This window comes from Neophocaena asiaeorientalis, unplaced genomic scaffold (assembly GCF_003031525.2).
Source record: "Neophocaena asiaeorientalis asiaeorientalis breed wild unplaced genomic scaffold, Neophocaena_asiaeorientalis_V1.1 scaffold504, whole genome shotgun sequence".
NCBI classification, from domain to species: domain Eukaryota; kingdom Metazoa; phylum Chordata; class Mammalia; order Artiodactyla; family Phocoenidae; genus Neophocaena; species Neophocaena asiaeorientalis.
Window position 1 is genome coordinate 2,862,835 of NW_020174438.1, and position 18,774 is coordinate 2,881,608.

General features: G+C 46.7%; 1 pseudogene; it reads left to right on the forward strand.

Moving 5' to 3' along the window:
• The first annotated feature begins 9,900 nt into the window (after positions 1-9,900).
• Positions 9,901-10,745, forward strand: LOC112407687 (40S ribosomal protein S3a pseudogene; annotated as a pseudogene).
• Positions 10,746-18,774: the final 8,029 nt, after the last annotated feature.

Consider the following 18,774-nt stretch of genomic DNA (forward strand, 5'->3'; position numbering starts at 1 on the left):
ATTTCCCCAGGGTTTATACCTAAATGTGGAATTGCTGGGCCAAAGGATATGCATGTCTTCACCTTTACTAGATACACTAACAGATGGTTTTCCAAGTGGTTGCCTGCCTCTTGCCCTCTCTCTGTCGCACAATTGTAGCAGCTGTGCTGAGGGAAGGAAGCCACAGGCCCAGAATTGCTGGTCCCAAGAGATGCTCCAGGAAGGAGAACTTCTACTGGGAAATCAATATGTGTGCGTCTTTGTTTCTTTCCATGTTTCACTTATGGGGCCCGTCAACCCCTGCCTCACTGTCCCAGCCTCTGCTGTGACAGCTCCCCATAGCTGTGCCCATTACTCCCCTGACTTCAGACTCATTTCACTGTGGTTCCCAGACTAATCTAGTCAGGACATGGAAGGCAGTTGTCCTCTGAAGGTTATTCCAAGGGGTAGTGGGACCCCAGCTATCAGACAGGAAGCCAAGGGAGATTATACAGGCCAGGGGCTTGAGCAGGGCTGGTGGCAGGGTGGCACTGTCATGTCTGGAATCTGAGGGCCGATGGCAGCCGGGAACAAGCAGGGAGTAGGAGACATTAGGTCCTCACTAGGCCCAGAGACCTGGGACGGACCTAGGCTACCTTCAGCACAGCATGCCATTGAGGGAATTTTTTTTTTTTAATTTAATGCCCCACAATTTTTTTTTTTAATTTATTGAATGCTTCATTGTACCAGGCACTACGTCAAGCCTGTATTTATTTATTTACTTCTTTTTTGGCCTCGCTGGCATGCGGGATCTTGTCCCCAGGTAGAACCCACACCCCCTGCTGTGGAAGCGTGGAGTCTTAACCACTGGACCACCAAGGAAGTCCCAGGGATCTTCATATTGAGGCAAAAATCCCAACTTGAATACTCTTAAACAAAAAGGGGGATTTATTGGCTTTTAACAAAATCTAATGAGAGGTCTGCCTTCAGGAGAAGCTTGATTCAGAAGCTCCAGCCATGTCATCAATGGAACATCTTGCCTCTGCTTTAAGAGAGACAGTAGTTGCTAAGATGTGATAAGATGAAGCTCCATAGAAAAGATAAGCTTCTGGAACAGGAATGGAAACCAGCAGCCCTGGCTGAGGCCAGGTCTCTGCATCTATAACTGGAGACAACTTGGGGAGTTATCCTCCATTTTTAGGTATGGTGAGTGGCCCCAGAATGTTCCTAGTGCCTGAGGAAACATTCTTAAACTTGGGGATCGGCAGACTCACACAACCCTATAGAAGCATGTGCGCACCCTCAGATTCTTGAAAAAATTAAGGTATTACCAGTCTGAGCAGCTGGGAGGGTGCTCTCAGAGAGGAAAGAAAAAGTGAACGTTCTTACTAGACATGAAAAATTTGAACATATTTTCTGTCTTAGACATTAGGAACCAAGGTGTGATTTGAGATTTGGCACAACTTTCAGGTAGGTGAGGAGATTTAGATTCTTACACGCTATCGGAAGTTCTGGGACATTTCTATGTTGTGCGAGACCAAAGGGACAGAATATTTGAACTCAGGGCTGTCTTGGAAATCTTAGAGGTACAGTAGCAGCACTGATTTTCAATAGCATTTATTATTATTTTTTAAATACAGAAATAAAGTATAAAAACCAATTGGTCCAAAATTCCACTGATAACCTCTCTGGCATTTTTCAAAAATAACACCTCTGCATGCTATTCGTATAGAACGGTATAAAATGGAAACGCGAAATCCTCTTCCTTAGCCTCCCCTTCCCACTGGGACCCACAAGTCAGAATTCCTTATGCGATTTTCAGAAAATTGTTTCTTCAACAGTCAAACCCAGAGTAAGAAGGATTGGTGAATTGCTCTGTTAGCTGTCCCACCTAAATGAGGGGAGACCCAAAGCATTACAGGCCCTCTGGTCTCCTGTCTAATGGGCCTCGATACCCTCATTCCAGATCGTGGACTCGGCTACCTGGATCTAGGTGATGGACTCAGCTCCCTGGCTCCAGGAAACCTCCCCTGTGGGCTGAGCTACACTGACCCTTCTCCCCTCTTCCTCCGCCCCACCCGTCTCCCGCTCCACCCCTACCTTTCACCAGGGCATCCCGTCCTAAGAAAGCTCACAGCAGGGGAATATTTACTAAATGAGAACACCCTGAAGGGAAAGACTTTCCTACTTGATTACGTGTCTGGCTCTCTGGAACATCTTCGCTCTATTTTTTCCACGGTGATTCATCCAGAGATCATCAGAGACAGCCTGCTTGGGGAAGATGCCATTGTTCTTCCCAAGCTTTGATCAGGGTTATGCAACCTTGTGCTGGTTTGTGTTTAGAAGCCTCCTCACTTTCCCCTTGCCACTTGTCCCCAAAATTTAGGGAAGGAGAGTGTATAGTGCCTGAAATTAGCATGAAATATGTTGCCTTAAGAGTTGAGTCACATGTACCCATAAATATGCCTTTGCATGACATTGGGCCTGGAAGTGAGGTTCTCAAAAATTCTCATGTATGGGCTTCCCTGGTCGTGCAGTGGTTGCGAGTCCGCCTGCCGATGCAGGGGCCACGGGTTCGCGCCCCGGTCCGGGAAGATCCCACATGCCGCGGAGCGGCTGGGCCCGTGAACCATGGCCGCTGAGCCTGCGTGTCCGGAGCCTGTGCTCCGCAACAGGAGAGGCCACAACAGTGAGAGGCCCACGTACCGCAAAAAAAAAAACTCATTTATTCATTCACTGTATAATTACTGAGAGTTTACTTTCTACTAGGCACTGTGCTAGACCTTCAGGCCGAGAAAGAGAGAGTGACAGCTCAGGTGTACGGACAGCATGCTCAGAGGGGCAAGTATCTGAGGGTAAATACGAATGACTCCTTATTATTAGATTTTAGAGTAAGTGAAGGCCGGTGACAAGAGCTAGGCTGGAAAGGTAAATGGGGTGCTGAAGAACCTTGAATCCCAAGATCATCAACTTGGACTTTATTTTAAAGTCTGTGGGAACCTCTGTGGTTTTGAGGAGAACTGAATCATTCATTCAGGGATGCAACAGAAAGAGATGACACACTCAGATGAGGAAAATTTGAGGAGTGTTAAACAGAAAGGCTATTTACTAAGGTTTGGGTAAGTATAATGCCATACTTGAAGCAAGGAACATGAGGGCTGTTGGTAGGAAGGGGGGCAGGGAAGGAGCAGTTACTGAGAGAGTCATGCGAAGGTCACCTTGAGAGGAGCTGTGGCCTTTCTTTAAGGGGACTCCACAGTGAGGAGGCGTAAAGACCCCAACCTCACTTTCCTCCCCCTTTGACCTCCAGCTGGTACTCCCCATTGGCCAGATCCAACCAGAAGCTAGAAGCCAAGGGAGGCCATTGTCGTGGTCCATACAGGTTAGTCCCCAGGACCAAGAGTGGGATAGAGTGGATTTGCAGGGGCAGACAGAAGATGTCCTGCCTAGCAGTGGTGTGATGAGATGAACAACTCCACAAGACCATCTTGAGCGGGATGGAGGATGAATAGAGGCAGGGGGATAGGGACAGGAAGAGAGTACAGGGCTCTGAACTAACATGGGTCACGGAGATAGGGAAGAAGGGAAAGGTTAAGTGATACTGAAGAAGTGGAATAGGCAAGACTTGTCGAATAAGGACAAGGGGGACATCTAGAGTAGCCTAGGTACTTGGGTGGGTGGTGACACCATTACCTAGGAGAGGGTTCAAGTCCAAGGGCAGGTGCTGTTACTGGAGAAAAATCACTCTTTTTCTAGTGGCAAAGGCAACTGTGAGCTGAAGCACCCCTCTGCTTCCTGCTCTGGTCAGAATGACAATGGCTTCTGGCATCCTTCTTCTTCCATTCTTTTTCTCTACCACTTCGAAGGCCTCAAACACCTACTTTCACAGGGGTCTGACCTTCTCAAAGTGTCCAGGCTGCAAACTGATTTCCCTGACTTCACTGCTCTCCCCTTTCCACTGGTCAAAACCCAGTCCTTTTTTTTTTTTTTTTTTTTTTGCGGTATGCGGGCCTCTCACTGTTGTGGCCTCTCCCATTGCGGAGCACAGGCTCCGGACGCGCAGGCTCAGCGGCCATGGCTCACGGGCCCAGCCGCTCCGCGGCATGTGGGATCTTCCCAGACTGGGGCACAAACCCGTGTCCCCTGCATCGGCAGGCGGACTCTCAACCACTGCGCCACCAGGGAAGCCCAAAACCCAGTCCTTTTTAATGGGAAAAACAATTACAATAAAAAGTGGCTGACTGCTAGCTCTCTGAGGAGGTAGATGCACATTTTTAAAGGATATACTCTGATGAATTCATAGTTAATAGACTATGAGAAGGAGATTTTTATTTTTAACCCAGGACGCTCCCAGGGGCACTCTGAAACCCCAACTTCACCCAGTCCCACCACCTCAGAAGAGCAAGGTAAGTGATGTAGTGTCTCCTCCACAGGATGGCAGCCCCTAATCTGGCATTATGTATTACTCAGGGCTTTTCAATGGTGGGTGCAGATTTTAAGTTTGGCTTCTAAGAAGTGTGTGATATGTTTGGGATTGGGTAGACCTAACATATTCTAAAACAACAAGGCAACTTTGGTTAAGTTTTGTGAGTAGGGTATCCAGAGTCCCCTCCACCCGCAACACAGTGACATCCAGTCGTCCTGCCCATGGGCAGCTGCCTTGAAGGGGAGAGAGCCCCAGAAGGCCGCCCCCAACACAGGAGAGGGGTAATGGAAGGTGGGAGCGAGGGAGGTGGTGTTGCTAGGCAGTCAGCTGCTGTCCTGCATTGCCCTGGTCATGCCAGTTTGTGTGTACAAGGCGGGTGCTCATGGGTACTCGCTGAGCATCCATGTAAGCAGGCTGGACTTTTTTCACCATGATGCATTCCTGGAAACCATGTCATAATGTGATTTGTCAGAATTTCTCAGAGGAACAGCATTGGTTCTCCTTGAGGGGTTGTATTCCTGACTAAAGATGCAGCCAGAGATAAATCATAACTGTGATCAACGATCTGTCATAAGCAGAAGGTACAAGTGCCCAAATATCCTCAGTGAGTTCCAGGGCTAAACTTACCCTACAAACCTCACCAGGAGACTATTACCTGACCCCACGTGAGCCTCCAAGTACTATGTTCATTCATTCACTCATTCAGTCATTCGAGGGCTGTAGGGGTCATTGTGGTTCACTCCCAACACCAATTCCACTTCAGATAACTAGTCTTTGAAGCCAACATTATGAGTTGTAGTCCTAACCCCTACCACCTCAGAATGTGACCTCCTTGGGAAATAGGCTCTTAACAGAGGTAATCAAGTTAAAATAAGGTCATTAAGGTGCGCCTTAATCCGATATGACTGGGGTGTTCTTATCAAAAGGGGAAATTTGGACACAGAGACACACACGCACAGAGGGAAGATGATGTGAAGACGCAGGGAGAAGGCCACGTGAAGACGGAGGCTTGGAGTGATGCATCTACGGGCCAAGGAATGTCAAGGATTTGGGGCAAACCACCAAAAGCTAGGAAGAGGCAAGCCAAGATTTTCGTTCAGGTTTCAGAGGGAGCATGGCACTGCCAACACATTGATCTAGGACTTCTAGTCTCCAGAACTGTGAGACAATACATTTCTGTGGCTTTAAGCCATCCAACATGTGGTATTTTACCATGGCAGCCCCAGGAAACTACTATGAGCAACCATGGTAATCCCACCCTCTTGGCCCAGTTATGGCCAAAGAGCTATATAAGGGGAAGACTGCTGGGCTAGAGTCTGAGAACAGTTTCTTCTCTTCCCTCTACAGGTGCCTGGCTGTGACTCTGGGAATTGCTGCAGTCATCATACTGTAAGCCTAAAGGGCAAAGCCCTCATGGAGGAGGGCAGAGGTCGGATGGTAAGGATCTGGGGCAGGTGACCTTGTTGAGTTGCTCCTTCGGCCAAGCTAGAGCGAGCCCAGCCTCTGCAGTTCTGTCAGGTGTGATGATACGATTCCCTGTGGTAAGATGGTAAGGATCTGGGGCAGGTGACCTTGTTGAGCCTCCTTCGGCCAAGCTAGAGCGAGCCCAGCCTCTGCAGTTCTGTCAGGTGTGATGATACGATTCCCTGTGGTTTAAGGCAGAAGGTGAAGTAAAGTCTCCTCACTGACACCAGTGTCCTCCACATGTGGCCATTGTGGTTTGACTGTCACATGTGCTCAGCACTTCTCCCTGCCACCTCCCGCATGCAATGAGCCTCCAGCCCCCTCTCAACCTCTATCTTACATCTCAGTATTAACTGTGGTGGATGATTTGCAAAGATAGCTGCAATAATCCCTCTTATCCTGTAGTTTGCAATGCAACTTTGCTGCCCCTCCCATCAACAGGTGGGGTTTATTTCTCCATCCCTTAAATCCAGGCTTGGCCATGTGAGCTGCCCTGGCCGATGGGAAATTAGTAAATGAGACACAAGCAGAGGCTTCAGAAGTGCCTGTGAATTAGGGCTTATCTTTTGGCTGCAGTTGGAACCCTGGGACCATGATGCAAATGGGCCTGTGCTAGCCTGCTGGTAAGGCCACATGGAGGAGAACTGAGGCACTCCAGCTGACAGCCAGTACTACCTGTCAGATGTATGAGATGTGTGTGATGGATTTTGGATCATTCAACATTAGTCAACTGCCCATAACTGCAGCCACATGGGTGACCCCAGGCGAGAGCAGCAGAAGATCCACTGAGCTGAATCCAGCCTGAGTTGCTGATTCACAGAACCACAAGCAAATAAAATGGCTGCTGTTTTAAGTGACTAAGTTTTGGGGTAGTTTGTTATACAGCAATATCTAGCTGACACACTGACAGACAGTCCCCAATCTGGCACAATTCCCTCAGAGTCATCCACATGCCAGGCACTGTGCCAGGCACTGTGGATACAATCATGAGAAACAACAGACCTGCTCTCTGGTCTCTTGGGAGAATTTAGGATATTATTAGGTGCCAGGCACTGTGCCAAAAGCTTTAGATATGTTAACCCAGATGAGAAGTTTATACAGTTGTCATCCTTATCTTCCTACTGAGGAAACCAAATCTCAGAAAGTAAGGAAAGGGACTTCCCTGGTGGCACAGTGGCAGGGGACACGGGTTCGATCCCTGGTCCGGGAAGATCCCACACGCTGCAGAGCAACTAAGCCTGTGTGCCACAACTACTGAGCCCTCATGCCACAACTACTGAAGCCCGTGTGCCTAGAGCCCATGCTCCACAGCAAGAGAAGCCACCACAATGAGAAGCCCATGCACCACAACGAAAAGTAGCCCCTGCTCTCCACAACTAGAGAAAGCCCACACGCAGCAACAAAGACCCAACGCAGTCAAATAAATAAATAAATAAATAAAATTTAAAAAAAGAAAGTAAGGAAGGGCTTCCCTGGTGGCGCAGTGGTTGAGAGTCTGCCTGCCGATGCAGGGGACACAGGTTCGTGCCCCGGTCTGGGAAGATCCCACATGCCGTGGAACGTCTGGGCCTGTGAACCATGGCCACTGAGCCTGCGCGTCCGGAGCCTGTGCTCCGCAATGGGAGAGGCCACAACAGTGAGAGGCCCGCGTACCAAAAAAAAAAAAAGAAAAAGAAATGATCTAAATGTTTGTTGGGGGAGAAGGGTCTCAAAATCTGCAAACTGCCAAGATTTACTAAGGGTCTCAAAAGAGTTAACCTAACTTATTGAGGGACAGTGACCCATTAGAGCCCTTTGGAGGAGGATGGCTAGGATGGCACTGATACATGAGAGAAAGCCGAAAGAAATGGTGACATTCATCTTGAAAAGCACGCAGGTGGCCACTGTTTTCAAATCTCTGGATGGCTGCAATGGGGAAGAGGAGGGGGCTTGTTCAGAGGGCGCCCTACAGATGAGGACAATGAAGGAAGGCCACATGGAGGTGGATGGCAGCCAGCTGAGGAAGAGCCAAGAACCATCCAGACATAGGACAGGCTGGCCTGTAAGATGGTGAGCTCCCCACCCCTGGAAGTATCCAAATATCCATTCTTTCATTTGCTCTGTCAACATATATGAATTGTGGTCCAGCAATACTTTGAGCACCAGACAGGCAAGGTTCCTGCTGTCAGGAAGCTTGCATTTTAGTGGGGAAGACAAAAAAAATTTTTAATTATAAAAAAAAAATTAAATAGGGTCGTGGGAGAGTACATTCTGGGTGTCTCCTTTGGACTGGGTCATAGGGGTGAATATCAAGCAGAAGCAGAATGGTGTCTTAGCAAGGAGGGTGTTAAGGGAACATCAGGTCCCTGGGGACCTTTGAAACCCCTTCCATTCTGAGTCCATGATCTCACATAATACTACTTGCACATTTGTTCCCTAGTGACTACCAGGTGAGCCTCCCCAGAAGGTGGATATGGCTGAAGGAACCTTGACCTGAGCCCCCCGTGCATGCATGGTCAGGGCCGGGGGGTCCCAGGCACAGTGGGGTGGTGACTTCCTTTATTTCCGGCTGCCACCTCCCTGCGTTTTGCCTGCCTTGCAGGCTTGATTGCATAACTGCTGGGCTTGGTTTTATAGCACAGCACAGCACGCAGCTTGTAAATCTTCTCTCACATCATGAAATGCCAGTAATTTCACAGCCAGGGATTCCTGTTCTCATAAAGTCCTCCCACCAGCAGACTTGCATCTAAAAGTGTCCTCTGGACGGATGAATTGATGTCAGAGCTGCTCTGGCGCCAGACACTGAGGCAGGCAGCCTCTGCCACCCCCTTAGCTCCCCTGAAGCCCCTAGAAGTGAAGGTCATGACTGCTAGGCACGGCCCCTTGGACACAGCTCCTGGGAAGCAGAGAATATGGCAGCCCCACATTGGGAACTGAGGCACATTTATCTTCAAGCCTATTTGAGGGGGAAAACACACTTCTAAGCAATATGCACAGTTGTAATCCATGTGGGGAAACATCCACTTACATTTATATTTGCCAGTGACTCTCGCAACCCTGGCTCCTATTAGAGTGACCTGTAGAGTTTTTAAAAGATAAGCTTACAGAAAGAGGCATTTTCCATGGAGATTCTGACCCAGTAGAATCTAGAATCTAGAAAGGGGCGCCTGCATCTGTAGGTTTCACAGGTAAACATGTGCCTCCTAATTCATGAGAAAACGAACAAGGACATGTGGCAGCCTTCTAAAATGGTCCCGTGATCCCCACTCCCCTTGTGAGTGGGCTGGACCTAGTGACTCACTTCTATGAATAGAACAGGGAGCAAAATGATGGAATGTCACTTCCAAGACTAGGTTACAAGAGGACTACGGATTCTGATGGGCGCCCTACCTCCTTCTCTTCCTTTCAGGGAAGCTAGCTGCCATGTTGCGAGTTGCTTATGGGGAGACCCATGTGGCAAGGAGTCGATGTCCCCAACCAACAGCCAGCGAGGTACTTGAGGGCTGCCGACAGCCACGTAAGTGAGTTCGGAGACGCGTTCTCTCCCTATTGAGTCTTGAAATGACTGCTGTCCCACTGACAACTTGATTGCAGCCTTGTGAATGATCCTGAGACAAAGGCACCCAGAAAAGTGCTCCCAGGTTCCTGATCCACAGAAACTTTGAGATAATAAATATGTTTTGGGGGTAATTTGTTAGAAAGCAATAGATAACCAATATGCACATATGCAACAAAACATTCATGGTGGCTTAATTCTGCTAGTGCGATTATGAGTGACCCGTATTTTCCTCCTTTTGTTCATCTATATTTTCTAATTTTTAAAAATTACCATGGATTATATTCAAAATGAAAAAACAAAAATCATTTTCAAATTATGTTCAGTTTCCTTCTAGAGGAAATCATTGGAGAAAAAAAATCTTTGCGACTTTATGTAAGGCAAAGCTTTCGTAGACAAGTCACAAAAAAGGGTAATCCAAAAAAAATAAATTGGACTTTATCAAAATTAAAAACTTTTGCTCTTCAACAAACATCATTTAAAAATATGATAGCCTTTTGGCTCTCAGAGCAGCACCATGGCGGTCGGAAAGAAGAAGCGCCTTACAAAAGACGGTAAAAAGGGAGCCAAGAAGAAAGTGGTTGACCCATTTTCTAAGAAAGATTGGTATGATGTGAAAGCACCAGCTATGTTCAATGTAAGAAATATTGGGAAAACACTAGTCATTAGAACTCAAGGAACCAAAATCGCATCTGATGGCCTCAAGGGTCGTGTGTTTGAAGTGAGCCTTGCTGATCTGCAGAATGATGAAGCTGCATTTCGAAAATTCAAGCTTATTACTGAGGACGTTCAGGGCAAAAACTGCCTGACTGATTTCCATGGCATGGACCTTGCCCGTGACAAAATGTGCTCCATGGTCAAAAAATGGCAGACCATGACTGAAGCTCACGTTGATGTCAAGACTACCCATGGTTATTTGCTTCGTCTTTTCTGTGTGGGTTTTACTAAAAAACACGACGATCAGATTCGGAAGGCCTCTTATGCCCAGCACCAGCAGGTCCGCCAGATCCACAAGGAGATGATGGAAATCATGACCCGAGACGTGGAGACAAATGACTTGAAAGAGGTGGTCAATAATCTGATTCCAGACAGCACTGGAAAAGACATAGAGAAGGCCCGCCAATCTATTTATCCACTCCATGATGTCTTTGTTAGAAAAGTAAAAATGCTGGAGAAACCCAAGTTTGAATTGGGAAAACTCATGGAGCTACAAGGTGAAGGTAGTAGTTCTGGAAAAGCTACTGGGGACGAGGCAGGTGTTAAAGTTGAACGAGCTGATGGATATGAGCCACCAGTCCAAGAATCTGTTTATAAATCAGACTTTTAATGGTGACAAATAAAAGACCTCATTTGTGATATTTAAAAAAATAAAAATAATAAAATAATAAAAATATGATAGACAAGCCAAAGATTGGGAGAAAAGATTTGTAAATTATATATCTGATAAAGGATTTTTTCCAGAATGTATAAAGAACAACAAAAGACATACAGCTCAATTAAAAAATGATGGGCTTGGGCTTCCCTGGTGGCGCAGTGGTTGAGAGTCTGCCTGCCGATGCAGGGGACATGGGTTCGTGCCCCGGTCTGGGAAGATCCCACATGCCGTGGAGCGGCTGGGCCCGTGAGCCATGGCCGCTGAGCCTGCATGTCCAGAGCCTGTGCTCTGCAACGGGAGAGGCCACAACAGTGAGAGGCCTGCGTACCGCAAAAAAAAAAAAAAAAAAAAAGAGCAAAAGATTCAAATAGACATTTCTCCAAAGAAGATATACAAATGGCTAAGAAGCACATGAAACGATGCTCAACATCATTAGTCATTAAGAAAATGTGAATTCAAGCCACAAAGAGATACTAATGCATACCTATCAGAATGGCAATAATCAAAGCGACAAGTGTTGGTGAGGATGTGAAACAAGTGTAACCTTGATACATTGCTAGTGAGAAGGTAAAATGATGCAGCTACTTTGGAAAATACTTGGTGACTTCTTACAAAAATTTAATAAAAACTTACCATACGACCCACTCCTAGGTATCTACTCAAGAGAAATGGGTAAAAACATGTCCACACAGAGACTTGTAGGTAAATATTCATAGCTATGTTATTCTTAATAGGCGAAAACTGGAAACAATCCACATTTCCACCAACAGATAAATAGATGAACAAGATGTGGTGTATCCATACAATGAGATACTACTCGGCAATAAAAAGGAACAAAGTCCTAATTCATGCTGTATCACTGGATCACAGAAACAGTGTGCTAAGAAAAAGCAGTCATGTAGAAAAAGAGTACATATTGTATGATTCTGTTTATATGAAATGTCCAGAAAGGGCAAATCTATATATCAAGGAGATCAGTGATTGTTCGGGGCTGGAGTGGGAGTGAGTTTGACAGTAAAAGAACTTGAGGAAATGTTTTATGGTGACAAGTATGCTCTAAAACTGGATTGCGGGGGTGATTGCATGACTGTATAACTTTGTAAAAAGCATTGAATTATTCACTTACAATGGGTGAGTTTTATGTTTTCCAAATTATACTGCAATAAAGCTGTAAAAATGTTATGTGTTTAGCCTTAAACCCAGTAATTTCAGGCCAAGAGCATAATCTGAAAGGTACACAAAGTCTTATGTCAAGTATGTCCATAACAGTGGGGTTTTTTTTTGAATTTTATTTTATTTATTTTTTTATACAGCAGGTTCTCATTAGTTACCTATTTTATACATATTAGTGTATATATGTCAATCCCAATCAACAGTGTTTTCTTGAAGGTACTGAAAAACTAGAAAAAAATCTGAGTGCTTAGTAATAGATAATAAATGATCAGTAAGTGGTGACCTACTTGAGAGAATAGTATGCAGCCATTAAAAATGGTATTTACAAAGAATTGTTAACAACCTTGGGGAAGTGCTTAGGATAGAGTGCAAAATGGCCAGATTTCTCCGAAAGGAAAAAGAGTTTATGTAAAGCTGTTCATTTTTAAACATAGTTGAATTTGTTCTGTGAATGTGTCTATATGAGCAGCATAACCAGATGCGTACCTGACTATAGTTGTTTTTCCTTCTGCACATTTATATACAAGAACTGCTGGTGCCTATAAGTCAGTTCTATTTTCTTCTGTCCTTCATTATCTTTTCTGTTTTTGTTTTTGTTTTTCAAAAAGAATGTGTTTATTTTAGAATCTGGAGAAAAAAGTTGTTTAAAGAAAAGAAAACAATGGCAGCAGCTCCTTGCCTGTCAGAGGAGAGGCTGAGGTTTCTTGAGTGAGGGGTATACCCTGGCCTAAACGAAATGATGTAGAGGGCTTATCAGCAGCTGCTGGTAAATGGCAGTGAGCACACCTGGAAACAGCTGTCTGAGTCCCATTCATCCCAGCGTGGACTCAGCAGCCAGTTAGAGATGCAGGAACAGGGCAGGGCCTGATGCAAGAAAGAGTTCCTCCTCATCCGCCAAGAGGAGGAGGTACTCCTGTCATGGAGAGTCCCCCACGGCTGGTTTCTTTGTCACTGCAGGGTGATAGGCAGGACAGGGAGTGATGACCTTAGAAACAGTTGCATGAGACTTAGTAGAAACTGCTGGAAACCCAGGTCTACAAGCTGTGGCATCATGGAGACAGCCTAAACACTGGGGACGAGAAACCAGGGTTTGAGCCCTGGCCCTGCTGTGGAAGCCATGCTCTGTGGGGTCTGGGACAAACTACTGATCTTCACAGAATCTCAGTTTCCCCATCTGTAAAGTGGGGACAATTAGATTACCTACTTCCAAATGGAAATCTATATCATCGGTTAGTAAGTTGCAAGGAAAAACGGGCTTGTGTTAGTTCCCCAGGGCTGCTGCAACAAATTATCACAACCTGGGTGACTGAAAAAAAACCAGAAAATTCTCTCAAGTTCTGGAGGCTAGAAGTCCAAAATCAAAGTTTTGGCAGGGACTGCTCTCCCCAGAGGCTCTGGAGAAGACCTTGTCTGGCTTGTTCATGGCAGAATCCCCAGTGCCTAGAATAGAAACTGGTACATGATAGATACCCAGCAGAATTTGTACAAAGAATGAACTGGTTAATAATTAGGAGGACGGTGGATTCATTGTTGTTTTATTTTATGATAACCTCTTTTTTTCTAAATTAAAAGTGACACACATTCATTTTATAAAATATCAAAAACATGTACAAGCAGAAAGAATAAAATGTACCAGAATCACACCTTTTACAGATAAACTACTGCCAGTATTTTTGCATATAGCTCTCCAACATTTATACTGTAACATTTTTTTAAAACTTTATACTGTAAACACATTTTTGTCACCTGATTTTTACACTTAATATTTTATTCATATCTTTCTGAATTGTTATATATTATTATATGATTATATGATTTTTTTTTTTGTTACAACCCTATGATTTTGTTTTGTTGAGGAATCACACATTGAAACACTAATTGAAATTCCCCTACCCTTCTGAATATCCTCTTTTCCCAGGACCCTTCTCCCAACCAGACAGAAGCTGAAACGAGCTGTTCTCATTGCCTTAGGAAAGGGATGCTGAAAGAGAGAAACACACACAGTAGTCAAGCTTTGGGGTGGCTGAAAATCTATTCCTTCTCAGTGGGTGCAGTAGATTAAAGATGACTGCAAATTCTTTGCCACTGCTCCCCTTAAGAGGTGAGGTCTATGTCCCCTGCTGTGGAAGCCAAGTGGGTTTTGTGACTGCTTGACCAATAGAATAAGGAGGAAGGGATAGTGCACCGACTGACAGGCCCAAGATTTAGGAGACCGGCAGCTTTCATTTCCTGTTCTCAGAGCCAGGTCTCAGAGCCTCCGTGTAGGAAGTCTGGCTACCTGAGCCTGCCCTTCTGTGAGAATCCTTAATTGCATGGAAAAGCCCTGGAGGGTGAGACTTCACCTGAAGGAAGAGTGTGAGGCCATGCGGTACCCAGGCACCAGACATGTGCATGAAGAACCACCATGGTAGGGCACCCTTCAACCGCTCCAAACCCCACCCAATTTCCTGACCCACAAAACTGTGACCAAGACGGCGTTGCCCAATTTCAAACAAAAGCAAAACCAAAACAAAAAACCCCACAAAAATATAAGACTTTCCATTAAATTTGAATTTCAGATCAACAATGAGTAGTTTTTTAGTCTAAGTATGTCTCAAATATGCCTGGGACATACTTAGACTAAAAAATTATATATTATTGATCTAAAATTCAAATTTAACTGGGATTAAATTTTTATCCATATAGTGTTTAAAGATAAATTTTAATGTTTTTAACTTTAAATAAGTACAGTACTTACAGGTAAAATATCTGTAGTACTTTATCTGGCGACCCTAGACCAAAAGAAAATGTATGTTTTATATGGCTGTTTTGGAAGTGGTTCGTCATGCAGCAATAGACAACCAGAACAGTGGGAAGAGAAAGGAATCTTTCTCTTGTATAATACACCGGATTTGGAGGTATACAGTCACTAGGCAGAGCTGCTGTTCTTAGTCTCGAAAGAAAAAAAGAAAGGTAGGAGGGGAGGAAGGAAGGAAGGGAGGGAGGGAGGGAGGGAGGAAGGAAGAAAGGAAGAAAGATTTCCTCGATGGGGGAAAAGGAGAAATAAAGGGGCTAGGACAAGAGCTGAGCTGCTGTTGGTTTCCTAAGGAGGGACTACTGCACGAGTCCCCCCTCCCTCCCCTCCCTCTTCCAGGCAGAGTCCCTGCATGTGGAGGTGGGCAGGGGAGGCGGGAGCGCGTGGGGCGTTTTGGGGTGGGGGGCATGACAGTGGTCTCACACAGATGCAGGCATTGATCTCAGAAAGTAGAGGGAAACCGGTCTTCAAGAGTGGCTGGAACAGTGGCAGTAAGGCTCCTGACTTTGAGGGGCATGGAAGTACTGCTACAGAGCCAGCCCCCCGGCAAGGAGGATTCTGGGGCAGGATGGTGGAGACGGTGTGCACGAGGGGCCCACTAACAAATGGCAAAGCAACCCCCCACCCTAATGTCTGACGCTAAACACCTCCTCATCCCTTGGGAAAGGGTCAAGGCAGCCCCCCAGCTGACTGAGATGAATTTCCCTCATTTGGTGCAATGTGTCTTAAAATAATACTCATTTCAGCCTGTGGAAATGATAAAACAATGTTTCAAGCCCAATCGAGTTAACAGATTTAAATTTGGACCTGCTACAGCCATCAACTGTTTTGTGCCATGATGGTGTTGATATATCCAAGTTTGAAAAATCTACATTTATATACATTAATACTGACACCCCTCAACTCCCTGTCATGTGCCACACTCAGGCTTTCATCAATCAGCTGGGGGACCATTTCTAGCAGTCACACAGACAGAGCATGCACTCCGGAGCAAGATTGCCAGGCTTTGCCCATCATGTCCTTGAGCAAATTACTTAACTTCCCTGAGCCCCCATTTCTTTATCTGTAAAGCAACAATAACGGTAATAATATCTACCCCATAGCATTGCTGCAAGGATGAAGTAAATCTAGCCCACAGTATGTGTTTATATGTGTTAGTTATTTTTGTTATTCTTTATGCACTTAATTGGAGGTTGCTTTAGTATTTTTTTTTGTTTGTTTGTTTGTTTGTTTTTTTGTTTTTTTGTGATACGCGGACCTCTCACTGTTGTGGCCTCTCCCCCGTTGCGGAGCACAGGCTCCGGACGCGCAGGCTCAGCGGCCATGGCTCACGGGCCCAGCGGCTCCACAACATGTGGGATCTTCCCGGATCGGGGCATGAACCGGTGTCCCCTGCATCGGCAGGCAGACTCTCAACCACTGTGCCACCAGGGAAGCCCCCTGGAACTTAGTATTTTATAAAAACCAGTGGGAAATAGAAACAGAAATGTTGATGCTAGTAATTATTAAACTGTGACAAAGATGGGAAATCAAGCAGGAAATCTTCATTCTCAAATGAATATCCTCTGAATTTCTTTGCCACCTGTAGGTTGAATTGTTAAAGAAAAGAACAGATTAAAGAAAAACATAGAGAATCTAGACACATACTGTAATAGACTCCCCTCAGCATTTCCCATTTCTGGGCACTCCAAAATGGCTTCCCATCCCAGCCCTCGGGACTCTGCCACAGGGCTTTCTCTGGCTGGTGCTAGGAAGCCCACACCCTCAGGAGCAGCTGCAGCCAATGACTGATGGGCGGTGGTGGATAAATACCCCAACTCCCCCACCCCTGGGGAGAGGAATGTTCTGCATGGTTTCCCAGAGACCCTGGTGGAGGTAAGTTCCAGTTGCCCGTAGTGGTAACTTGCTGGAAGAATCACCCTTTCTCGGCTTTCTCTCCTTCCCTTTTTCATTTCCCTACCCTCCACCCCAAATCAGCATTTCCTGGGGTCACTTCCCAAATAATCTACCTGCACTGCATTCAATTTTTTGTCTTGTGTTATTTTCGGGGAAACCCAAACTAAGACACATATTACTAAAGATTGTGTCTAAAGGGTTAGGCATGTTTAGTGATTTGATAATGTTTTTAACTTGGGGGCCAGTGGGGAATACAAACATCTCTCATAACTTTAAAAGCTATTGTTAGTTTTTAAAAATAAGCAGGTGTCCAACTTCCAAATATTTGACATTTGGATACATTTCTGGGAACACTCACTGTGTATGAAAGCAGAGGGCTGCCTGTGATCTGTCACTCCTTCCCGTGATGTTCACTTGGTTTATTTCCAGCTATTGCTAGAACAAACAATGCTTCAACTCACATCTTTCTGGCAAAATCTGTGCACACATCCTTGATTTTCTCTTAAGCACAAATTTCCTGGAGCGGGACCACAGTGTCAAAGGATGCCGTATCGCAAATGCTCTCCAGTTGTACCCCACCCCTTCCCTAGGTCTGCTTTCAGAAGTGTTTTCTCAACTCAATTCTCTGCTTGCCGTAGCTGGACACTGCCTTTGCCCCTGGCTGAGCGCTCTGAAGGGCAGGTAGGCTGCAGGCAAGGGGCTCGGACACAGTGGACACCAGGCAGGGCCACAGATCTGGGTCTAGCCCCAAGGTTAAGAGACTAAGATGAGTATGAGTCAGGGTCCAGGTCAAGGCTGATCCTGGGAGCAGAGCTGTAGCTACTAGAGAGCTGACACTTTACCCAGGGGCACGGAGGGTGAGTCTTCACCACATGGGTGGTGGCGCTAAAGGCTGTGTCCCCGTGAGCTAGGGAAGGGCCTGGCAGACCCAGGTGGCACCTGTGGGCAAAGTAGGAAGAGATGTCCCTTCTTCGGGATAAAAATGAAAGATGGAGTTAGTTTATTTCTGCGTGACGTGAATGGCTCTGCCTGGTGGGTAGCACCCCTAGCTCCATGTACACACACACCACGGGGGCACACGCAGGGCCAGCAGCACACACACTCTGAGTGCCCCTCTTCCACTCCGACCTTCTCTGCCCCCCACCCCCAGGTGAGGCAACAGCGTCAGGTTCAAAGGCTCAAGGGCCTGGAAATCAGGCATGAAGGGGCGTCAGGTGGTAAGACTGCACAGGCAGCTGCAGTGCACGTGGCACAGAACCCACAAGACTGTGTTGAGAGTTTGTGCACGGCCCGAGTGCCACTGGGACTTCAGGTCAAAGGTGGTTCCTCCTTGCTACCTATCTGGAGACCTAGAGTCTCTGCGCCGTCAGCGTGCTCCCACATAAATTAGTGTGCGTCTACCATGTGGGTGATGCCTCTTAGATACGGTGCCCTTGAGCAGTGCACAACCTGAATTCCCGAACATAGGCCCCAAGGCACCATGCGTTCAAGGTCTATGAACGGTTCCCCACCTGGTGGTGGGCGGGACTCCTCAAGACCTCCCAACCCTGCTCAGCGTAAGCTCAAGGACGCAGCAGAGACTTCAGGGACTTGAGTAGGGAGGGGCTGAGGAGGCAGAGTCCAACCCAGGCCCCAGCCATCTCCTGAGGTAATTCTCTGGGCTCAGGCTGCCAATTAAAGGCCTTGGAGATGAAAGAAGAAGGCTTCGGTGAGCAGCCGGGCAAGAGGAAAGCCAAGCCCAAGCAGTGTTTCACGGCCGCCTAATGAGGGCTCCTCGGTGCTCTTTATTATGCTCAATCAAGAGCTTGTAGTTACAGAAACTCAGAGAGCTTCTTACCGAGGCGGCCACCTGGCCTTGGCTTTCACTCCTGACTCACTTTGACAAATCACATGTCCTCATCTCCCCACCAGCAGGCATCTGAAGAACACGCTAATGGCTCCAGGCTCCTGGCAGCAGGCCCCACCAGTGCCGGACCCGACACTGCACGCGAGCCCCCTCCGCAGCCCAGGACCAGAGCCTAGAAGCACTGGGCCAGAGCCGCCCTGCCCCTCCTGGCTGGGATGGGATGGGGGTGGGGTACAGGCTGACATGCCCCGTCCAGCCTGTCCTGCCCCCTGCTCCCTCCGCTAGCCTGTGCTCAGCAGCCTGGCTC